Raw genomic sequence first — 11,132 nt, 5'->3', positions numbered from 1 at the left:
GATAGAGACACTATTAAATAAAAATGTAAAACATAAATGTCCACGGCTCAGCAGAAATCATGTATTTTATTTAAGGTTTCCTCTTCTTCTTGTTATTATTATTAGCATTGTTTTATTTTATTTTTTTATTTTTTTACTAATATACATTAGTAAAAAACAACACACATACTGCTAAGTTACCTGTATGAGTCTTTTTTATTTTATAAATTTATTTCTGTTTGAGTAAAGTAATTATACCCTTTTTCAAACAAACCCTCATTGAGTCTTTGTATATTAATTATAATATTGATTCAACTTAACACCTAATGCCCAAAAAAGATAAATCATATTTTCCACTTAATTGTGTGTTTGAACTAATTAAGAACAGATCTGAAGCTACTGTCTTTGGAAAATAAATATGCAGGATTGTTATTTATTATTTATTCCCAGGGCTGTCACAGTACAATTCTAATGTAATTAATCCATATGAACACGCTGAAGAAGAGATATATATATTTTTTTTTCTTTTTCTTTTTCTTATCACTAATACACAAGTTAAACTATTTTATTACTTTGCTCATGGTAGAAGTACATTTATCCATGTCTTAAATTTACATACTGTAAATATAAGTAAGTGAGTTGATAAATCTGAATGTTCTGTGAAATGGAGGCTCCTTCAAATAATATTTTGAAGGAATTTTACAATTGGCCATTCCTAACAATACTGTACAGTTGCCAATCATGGCATACGTACAGTATTGTACTGCAGCTTTGCTTCATTCATCATGCCAACTTACAGTTACATTTGGACATCTAAAGTGAGACTGTAAGGAAACGAGTGGCAAGATAGGGCAAAGGAGGCGGGAGAAAGAGATCCAAGAAGGCTTGGCTTGTATAATTACACTCTCAAGATGGCATATTTACCGTCTCTGCCAGCGAGGTCATGCCTTCTGTCGTAGTAAACGTAGTGAAGTATGAAAGAGCCAATTACAGCACACTGGGTGACCTTTTAACAACTATTACCACATCCCATCAACACATTATCATGATGGAGATTGTGATTCCACGAGAATTACAACATTATCCTGTCACATCGAGCCCAAGACGGGCTTGTTGTGTGATGGCAGTGACAGCAGAGCTTTGAAGAATCAGCACAATAAAAGAAGACAAGTGAAATGAAAAAAAAAAAAAAAGAGAGAGAGAGTGAGACACAGAGAGATATGGAGGAAGGATGAGAGGGGGGTTAGAACAATAGCCCCGTACAGTACATTAGCTGTGGATGTCAAGCACCCCAGTCGTTCCCAATGAAAAGCACAACAAATAAGACGTTGGCCTGTTTGTATTCATTATCAGTCAGCACATGCCCCGGCTCCTGCATTAAACATTAGACTGCCTCTGATGTCTGCTTAACAGTTTAATTCCCTCCCCGCCGCTCAGCCTGTCATAATAAACCCAGCGAAGCACACACAAAGTCAAATAAGAGTGTGAGGGGGCTGCCTTTGTGTGTATGCGTGTGTGTTTGTATGGCTGTCCTCATGTTTGTTACTGTGTGTGTGGTTGAGTGACATACAGATCATTCATAATAGCCCATGCCCTCTGTTGCCAAACTCGCCTTTATTGTAGTTTATCTGATCACAGATTAAGATTGCAGAGTGGCAGCCCCGTCTGCCCATGACTTTGTGTGTGTGTGTGTGTGTGTGTGTTTGTGTGTGTGAAAGAGTATTTATATCTGTGTACGCATCAGTGTTAAAGTGTGTGTATTTTTACTTAGTTACACATTTTTTTTAATCTGTACTCATTTCTGCCTGAGTGTGTGTGTGTGTGTGTGTATTTTCTTTTTCTTTCTTTTTTTTTTTTTTTTTCATGTACGTTCCCTATCTCCCCGCCACAGCCAGAGGTTGGCACGAACACCACATGGTCATAACAGTCTCCTTGAGAAGGGGACCAGCCTCTTAGGCTGGCAGCCTGGCAGCCTGGCACAAAGACGCCAATCTCAGTCAAAAAGGAGGAGACCAATGGACACAGAAATCCCCATTCAAAAGAGAGGATTGGATTAATTAGATAAATCCACTGTATCCAGTGCAATTGTGTGTTGTCCAGAAATATGTTCATGTTATTGGTAAAGGTATGGCCTCTGACATGAGCGTTCACACAGTAACACTGGCATAAGGGTGACCATCTGCTCCCTAATCTGACAGTGCTGTAAATATGAAGTCCTTCACTTCCAATAAACATTTATATTATTAGATTTATTCCACTTTGATAATTTAATCCACTTATGAATTTATTCAGTGTAGCTGGCTGTGCTAATCACTGGCTATGAAAACAGTGTAACAAAAGCTGTCTTCTAATATTAATAAATCACAAGCCGTGGCGCACTGTAAATATGTTTCAGCAACATTATCAAAGAAGGGGAGGGTTTCTCTTATTCCTCTCTCTCAGGGAAAATATTGTAATTACCCCTTGGCGTTGTAAGAGAGCAAAACTGTTTTGGATTTTACTTTTTCATGACATTTGAACAAAAATATAAAATAAAAAAATATAAATAAATAAAAAAAAACTGGATGTCTATTATTCATATGCTAATGTGTACTCCCAGAAAAAGGGTGTGACATCAGTAGTTCAACACGTTATTATTGTATATGGGGCCCCCTTTTTTCCTGGTGGAAAACCTTTATTTGTCTAGTAAACGAGAGAAGAATAATACAATGCAGTGTATGTCTTTTAAAAGGCATGTTTAGCCAGCAGAATGTTAACTAAGGTAAGCAGTGTTGTTTTAGCCCCTCAGTAACCACGCCAATTATCTGTAAACTTATTTTTTTCGACTTCCATGCATACTTAATGCATCCCCTGTTTCCCTCTCGCCATCTGCCCCCCCTCCACCTCCCCCCACACCCTTCCTCACCCTACACCCCCGCCCCCACCACCACCACCACCCCACCCTCCCTCTCCAACACTGGAATTTTTATGAGATAGGACAAAAATGGGCACTTCCCTTATTAACATCTCACAGTGGAAATCAAATATGCAAGGAAAGTAGTGTATCTACTAATTAGTGCTGAATTCATAATTACTGTGCTCATTGATGGAGATACATTTGAATACGTTCATTTCCTTAGGGAGGGAGGCAGGCTGTCCGGGATAGACTGGGAGAAAAAAAAAATCCCCTTCAGCCCCCCTCCCTTTTCTTTTGGAAATTAGGGATCCGTGGCACATGGCGATACTACCAGACTAAGATCCGAAGTGCCCGCAATTTTCTTCAGATATAATTAATCAAGTGAAGCATGTAACCTAATGAATGTGTTTGATATCCGCTCCTATTCAAATATGGGCTTTATCGCGATGTGTGCCGGAATTGCTTAGAGCTATGCATAGACAGTGACATTGCTTGGAAATGTTCTTCAACAGTTTCTCTTTGCGTGTAAACAATATCCATGCTTGTCAAGGCATGAAAAAAAACAGACAGAGAGACACATTTTAATTGCAGTAAATTAATAACAATTAAGCCGCAGGATGTTGGGTATCTTGACAGTGCTTTGTTGTTGCCCTGGAGATAATTTCCCTGAGTGCCTTGCAAGTCTGACAAGCAGGTGAAAAGGTAAAAAAGAAAAAAAAATTGACATTTTTACAGAAAGGAATATACCAAATAAACAAGACTAGTCTTTTTCACAGTAGATTAAAGAAATGGAGACTTAATTAACCAAAACATTGACTTTGAAAGACTTTGAATTATTTTAAGCCTTTGACCATGAAAGCTGATAGATGAGTTCAATGTTCAGTTGAAGAACTGTGCGACATAAAAAGAAAACAAAAAAAAAAACATGTGATAGCAAACACCCTGGCAGTGCAGTGCAAGTAGACAGATAGACAAACGGATGATGCAGAAGGAAGATCCATAAGTCCTTACTGTGACCTCAGAGTGTCAGACCAGCGGAGTCACGTGATGGACAAAGGCTCTCTAATTAACAGAGACGACTCTGGAAAGCCGCTCTGTAATGAGGCACCATGCTGGACTGGCCTCCAGTGAGGCACTCAGCCCATATGCAAGGCCAGCATTGCAGGAATTTACATACTGCAGGTCAATTGAACATATGCACGCTCAAAACTGACTAATGACTTCCACTAGCACCCTGATTCTATTTCACAGCCCGCTCTCAGGATGAGCACAGTATAGAACACTAATGAGAATAACACTGGGAGACGTACAACTGCAAAAATTAATATATGTATCAGGACAAGGGTTCACAGTGAAACCTGGTTGCTGGGAAAATGGGTACAATGGGTACATAACATTTCCATGGGTACAACTCAAGGCTGCATGACTGAACATCCCATACAAAAGAAAAGCAGCGTTTCATAGTGTGGCAGATCAGCAGGGAGCAAAAGCCAATGTCCAGTAAAGTGCCCATCCTTGTTTTTTTGCTGCACATTTACTCTCAGACAGCTGGTGCCCAGTAACTGTAAGGCCACCCATTCACTATTAAAGTCTTCCCCCAGCACCCTACAGTTTGGACAGTTTGGGGGCTCGGCAGGGGTGTGTGTCCATCTGTGTGTGTGTGTGGCTGGATGCGTGTGTGCTTGAGTGCTCACATGTGAGTGCACGTGTGCAGCCTAGGTGCATGTGTATGTATGTGCATGGCAGATTTTTTGTTGAGGGGGTGGCGGCAAGGAGTTGGAAGGTGTTAAAAGTAGGAGTGCTAGTGGTGGTGTGTGTGGGGGGGTGGCTCTTATTTGGCTGGGTGTAAAAAAATGCCCCCAGGTCTCCTGATGGAAGAGACAGGTATTAGCTCTGAGACCTCCATAGTCCCAGCTTGCCATTAGTTTCCTCTCCAGCTGCACCAGGATCCGGACTATGAATCTGCCATGGCTGGTCATTCATCAGTTTCACAGTCCGCACCAGCACACACACACATTCCAATAACAACACTGTGAAATAGTGAGTGAGTGACTAAGAGACACAGAGAAGGAGAGAGGGATGGAAGGAGAGAGAGTAAAAGTGTGAGAAAAATATCTTGTCATACAGACACTTTTACTTCAGCAAGTGTGTATGGCCACTGCATACTGTACCTTTGACTCAAATGGTGGGGGTACATTACCTGTCCTGAGTGAGAGAGCATGTGTTTGCACAGAAGCATGCATGACCAAAAAGCCCCGCGCTCAAATGTTTGTCTCTGATTGTGTACATGTGTGGGTGCAGTCTTCCACAAAAAGGTGATGAGACATGATATAAATTAACTCTGGGTTCTGCACGCTGCCGTTTCGCACAGTTGAGCACTAGACCTGGTCCCACAGAGTGATATGGAACTTCCTGTCAAACAGGAAGCATTTAAATGTTGGCTAGAGAGTTATGGAATTGCCTGTGGAAACATATTGTGGGAGGTCAAACGCAGAGGTCAGCACTCCAAGACTTTCCATGTCAAGGTCCTCTCTCGTCAGACCCTTCAAGTTTTTCTAGTGCTCCTTGTTTGTTCGAATGTTGACGCTGCGTGATTGATAATGAAGCCCTGCAAATATATCAGTGACGCCTTTGTTAATTGCATGTGAAACTTTAAAATTTAAATAACTTTTTGGTGGCATGTTACAGTATTATTTTTCATACCAAATCTGGGAAAGTGAAACAAAACAAAACATATCAATGGACGTATTCAATTTCATCCAGACAATCTAACGCACCCAAAGAACCTCTTTTTTCTTTTTTTGTGTTGCCCTGAGTGAGTGAAGGCCACATGCTCTGTCATGTAGTGTATATGCTAACTCAAAAGGAAGGACAGGTCCTAGCGATTCGGTCGCTTGGGTTGATGTGACCAGGACATGGCCATGGCAGCAGTGAAAGCCCGGTTGAGCCGTAGTGACACGTCGTCTCCATCCATCTTCAGTCTGAAACATTTTACGCTAACTGACAGAGCGTGGCGCTTGCTTACCCACCTCCCAGAGGAAATAGTCCAGACTGGTGTCTTCTTGACATGCACTAAAGAGTGAGCAGTCCAGAGGTCCGGAGGGGCATTGTGTATTCAGTCCAAGACGAAAGGTTAGATCCTCTGAAAAGAAAGAGTAGTTCAGTATATATTGTTGAAAGTGACAATGACTTTTTTTGGTGTGTTATTCAAGCAAATAAACAATTCAGTCAGTCTTTTCAGGTTTTTTTTTTTTTCTTGTTGTTATTGTGCACAGGCCAGGGTGTGCAAGTCAAATGTGTGTATGTTTGTGGTGAGTGTATTTGATCAAGGGATTACATGGACACACACACACACACAGGCACATGATCAGGTTTAATGTAATACTGTTAATTACAAAATATAAATCTTGAAATATATGTGTGGAAATCTCAATTAGCATATATCCAAAAGGGGTGGGTTACAGAGTTTTCTTTTTCTTTTCTATTTATTGTTTCACGTTCGTTTTTTTTATTTTTTTTATTTTTTATTTTTTGATAATTCAAACTAAATATTCAAAGTTAAAGACAAAAATATGCCAACACAGATGTAACCTGCTCTCTGACATGCAGAATTTTTTTGTCTACACTTCTGTTCATATCCTGTATCTCGGTCAGGTACCAAAAGAAGGGGGGAGGTAGAAAAGGAGAATTGAGCAGTGGCTGTAGTAATAAATCACAGGATCGCTGGTGACATTCATACAATACGGATACAGTGTTAACTCAATGAGTCGGACAGCCCTAGCCTGTTCCTCCATCCTGACCTTGCCTCCCTGTCGTAATCAATCATGTTGGCACGGCACACACGCTCCTTATTTATTATTACTCTGGACCCGCATGTACAGTAAACAATGAGTAGAATACATTGGAAAGACTGTGAGAGTGGGGTGCTATTATAAGAGAGGAGGTAAAGGTCCGGTGGAATAACCGGGGGGCATATGTGTCCGGCTGGCTGGTTAAAAGACTCCTGAACAGGACGTTGAGCAACCACCGTGTCCAATAGTCGACTATAACATGCAGAAATGACCAATGCTAAGTGCTCATAGCACCAAAAAGGTCACAGTATTGTCACTAGTTAAAATTTACAAGTGCTGCTGTTGTGAAACATCGTGGTGTTATGTTCATGTACCCCGGCTTTTATAGAGAATGGCTATACACTTGGATATAGGGAGTCTATTCAAAGTAAGGTGGTGTTAAAACAGTTTTCATGTCTCTTCTTACTTCAAGATTACATTAAGAAAGCGTCAGACAGATGTCATTTAATTCCATGACTTCTGACTTTTCTCCTTTTAGAGAGATAGTAATTTTATTTCTGTTATTCTCAGGTAGCAGGTGTATATCGTGAGTGACAAACAGTTTTCTTTGTAAAACTAATAGCTTACAAAGTCAGCGTAAATTAACAATGACCCAATGTGAAGCCTTCATAACACCACTATAACAATCCATGAAAGCCGGCCAAGCCAGACGTCATATAGTCCCATATGCAGCCTATGCAGGGGGCCTGTCTTGGCAACAAAACAGGGCCCCCATGTACAGCAGAGGGCCCCTGAACTCTTCATGAAGGATGGCTGGCTACGAGGAGGGCCGAGGGGGAGTCAGTTTAAAACACATACCATATGCAGTTAGGAAGAGCCTCATTTATCAGCCCCTGAAATTCCTGGGTTTTTACACCTCAGACCCCCCAGCACTTTCTCTCCTCCCCTCGGGGTAAGCCACCTCCTAACTGTACACCACAGATGACAGGTCACAGAGACCTGGCTTTAGTTGCAGACCACAACCCTGATTTGTCTCTCCATTGAAATAACAAAGAATTGATTATGTTAGTCATCTAGTGACAGGCTGTATAATAAAAAGTATGTGATCAAAATCTGATGGATTACACTTGTGTCGCTGTGGTTTCTCCTGTGTATATTCAGCATCTTTTTAAAAGATTTTCGAGTTTCCTTATCAAGTCCATCAACCTCTCCTGTCTTTTTTGCCCTTCTGTTACCCTTCCTGTCCAAACTCTTCTTCGCAGTTGGACATCATCTGGCCCGTGAATGGCACATTGTTATACTTGTTCCTCAGTGGCCGTCTGAGCAGATGCCATGAACAGCCGCAACACTGGTCCCTGCACAAGGTTGGTAGCTCGCATTCAACATGAGGCCATAAACTACATCCCGCGGACACACAAACACTCTGCGCTCAACTGAGTTTCAGTAGTTTAGAGCACCACTGAAGGCACATCCTGATTTTGGTTGTGTGTAAACTGGTTTTAGGCACCGGGGGAAGTGGCCCCGTTGCGCACAACCGTGGCCTAGACGAAGAGATCATGCACGGACAGCTGGGCTTTGAACTTCTTACCCCTGTGTTCCTGGGGTCAACAGCTTGGTGGCCACGAGGGTCAACCAGCAGTAAGAGGCCGTCTTCTAGTGAACTGCCAGAGTTGTTTTGACTGAGTCCCTGTGGCACGATTACCCCATGGCGACTGGAGGTGATACTCTTCGAAAGGATCAGGTGAAACAAAGTTTAGGAATAACATTTGGATTGTATGTATGCATATTTCTGGGTTCATGGGAACAGAAAATGCTACAAACATCTTCTTGAATTAAAAAAGGTCTGTTCAATTTAAGACTTAAACAATTATAAAAGACCTGCCAATAATATGAGTCCTCATCTGAACAACACTTCAAACAAAATCACTTAGTTAAGCTTGTTAGAAGTACAGTAAATAACACATAGATCTAAGATGAGACACAATAAAGTATGATTTGTTATGATCTTGGGAAATACATGGCTCAAAATCCAATCAAACATATCACCAAAGTGTTTGAGGAAGAATCATCCTTGTTGCGACTCACTACAGACAATATTTACACACTCAAATCCCACGTCTAGTCAACGGATGCATCGTGGCTCGCAAAGATATATGGGTTACTTTATTCATAGCACTTCAATTACAAAATCATGTATTGGGAGAAGAATAAATTAATAATAAAACCCCCCTATCTGAACTTCTAATATTTTGCTTGGCGAAGGGAAACGAATTACCCTTTTCAGAACTGATGATGTATTACTAGCGTTTGATCCTTGGAGGTTTCACCATGCTCACATTCATTACTTTCAAGTGCTGAGGTGTATCTGCAATTAGAAGCACCTTGCAGTGGATTTCTGACACTCCCGCAGACTTGAAACACCAGATCATAGAATCATCACAGCATTATACTGCAGGAGAGGGGACGGTGTCTCCTTCGAATGGAGGCAAGGATGGGGGTGGGGTGGTGGTGGGGGTGCTTAATTTAACCATGTGCCCATAAGTGAGGGGAGCCGGTAAGCAAATGAGGACCTTTCATTAAATCAAAGGTGATTTTTGTTCTGCTAATGGGTGCCCCAAAAATCTAGTACAGCAGTGAAACATGTGATCATTCTCTGTGGAGTTTGCTATACTGCTACAGACCGGTCACGGCTATTCTTATTACAGTATGCATAATGTAATGAGCATGCTTGTTTAATTTAATCACACTGAGTGGACTGTGTTAGTATTTCTTTGAAACGACAAAGCCATACAAGCATGTGGTTTGATTAAAAAAAGAGAATAAATAATACAATCACTCACTCTGCTTGTATAGTTAATGCACTCGCTATTTCACAAATGGCAGCCATTTACGTTGTATAGTGAGTTCGTAGTATGTAGTAGACATGCGGCCCATTGCAGTTTTTTTTTCCCACCAAAGAGCTTAACTTTACATTTCAAGGCCCAACTCTCAAATGTCTTTAGAATTATTGTCCTCAAGAATCGCTATCATCCTCAAGTCCGCCACTGATTGGTCATGACAGGGCCAAAATGGCCACTGCGGTGAAACACCTCAGAGAAGCAAAGGAAGTTTAGCCAAAAAACACGCTGAGCCATTATGTTAAAGTAAACGACAGCACTTCCTAATGTCATTTGGCAGTGCTAGCATTCAGCAATTAGGGCCTCTCTTAATGCGATGCTGGGAGCATTTCTCCTCAAGGTTAGCGCCTCATTTCCCCACGATGGGTCTGCGGGGCCGCACCAGATGCATTGTGGGAGCTGGGGGGCGCGAGTTAGGACAGGTGTCCGCCACCTTGGATATCTCCCTTCGCAGCTGGCACCAGCTGGCACCCCCAGTGCCCCATCCGGACGGTCTGCTCTCCCTTCTCCGTGGAGTAGAAGGAGGAGGAGTAGAGGGGGCCATGTCAAGGGCAGACCTGGTACAAGCTCACTCACAGGGCACCCATGCCATGACATGACCTGGCCACTAGGGGACCTGCCAGCAGTGAGGGGTAGGAGTAATGTGTTGCAGCCGTGCCCGTTTGGAGACCTGCTCCAGCTTCCCTAATGGACCGGCAATGATGAGGCCCAGCAGTGCCAGAGGGTCAGAGGCAGCTTCTGTGGAGGACGCTGCGCTTCTCACAAGAGAGCAGAGGATGTCATGTCTGAAGGTGGTCTCTCTGGATGCACAGCAGCCATTTTGCCAAGAGGTAAATGAGAGATGAATCTTTGAATTACTGAGGTACATACTGTATATAGTTTAACAACAAATCTGCATGAATCATATATATTATTATATTATATAAATATAACATACAAACTTCACTTGTGAACATCCATTGTTTACGTGTTTTGTATTTATTTAATAAGGATTTCATACCATTTAAAATGTATACAATTGCCAAGACTAAAAAATTATATGACAGGTGGAATTATTATATACAAGAATTGTAGTATTATAGGAAATATGAAGTTCATATTAGAAACAAAAAAAAACATTGTATGTTCATATACAATTTACATGTACATCACAAATCATACAACTACTAATATTTTAATTAGGTATTGTTTTTATTTTACTAATCATGTCACTAGAAAAATATTGTGCATTTCATCCTAATTATATTTATAGATCAAAGAAAATGTTTTTGTCTGTAGTGCAGGGCTGAATGGTGCAGGGTTAAAGTAAATTATTATGAATGTAAACTGGTCGACTTGACTCCAGTCAGGAGAAATCACTTCACATTATAAGCACATTATGTTCCAGGCAATACCACACAGTGGTTTCCTACTCATGATGTGAGTTAATTCACTTAATATGTCTTTAATGGGGAGAGGCTTTTCTTTGTATAAAATGGTTTCCACACTGACCATTATCTGAAATCAAGCCTAATGATGGTTCTGGTTTATGATAATGACCATTATCACACAGACCACCATCATGTCTGC

This window comes from Anabas testudineus, chromosome 15 (assembly GCF_900324465.2).
Source record: "Anabas testudineus chromosome 15, fAnaTes1.2, whole genome shotgun sequence".
NCBI lineage: Eukaryota > Metazoa > Chordata > Actinopteri > Anabantiformes > Anabantidae > Anabas > Anabas testudineus.
The sequence above is the reverse complement of the archived record's forward strand: the minus strand, read 5'-3'. Positions refer to the sequence as shown.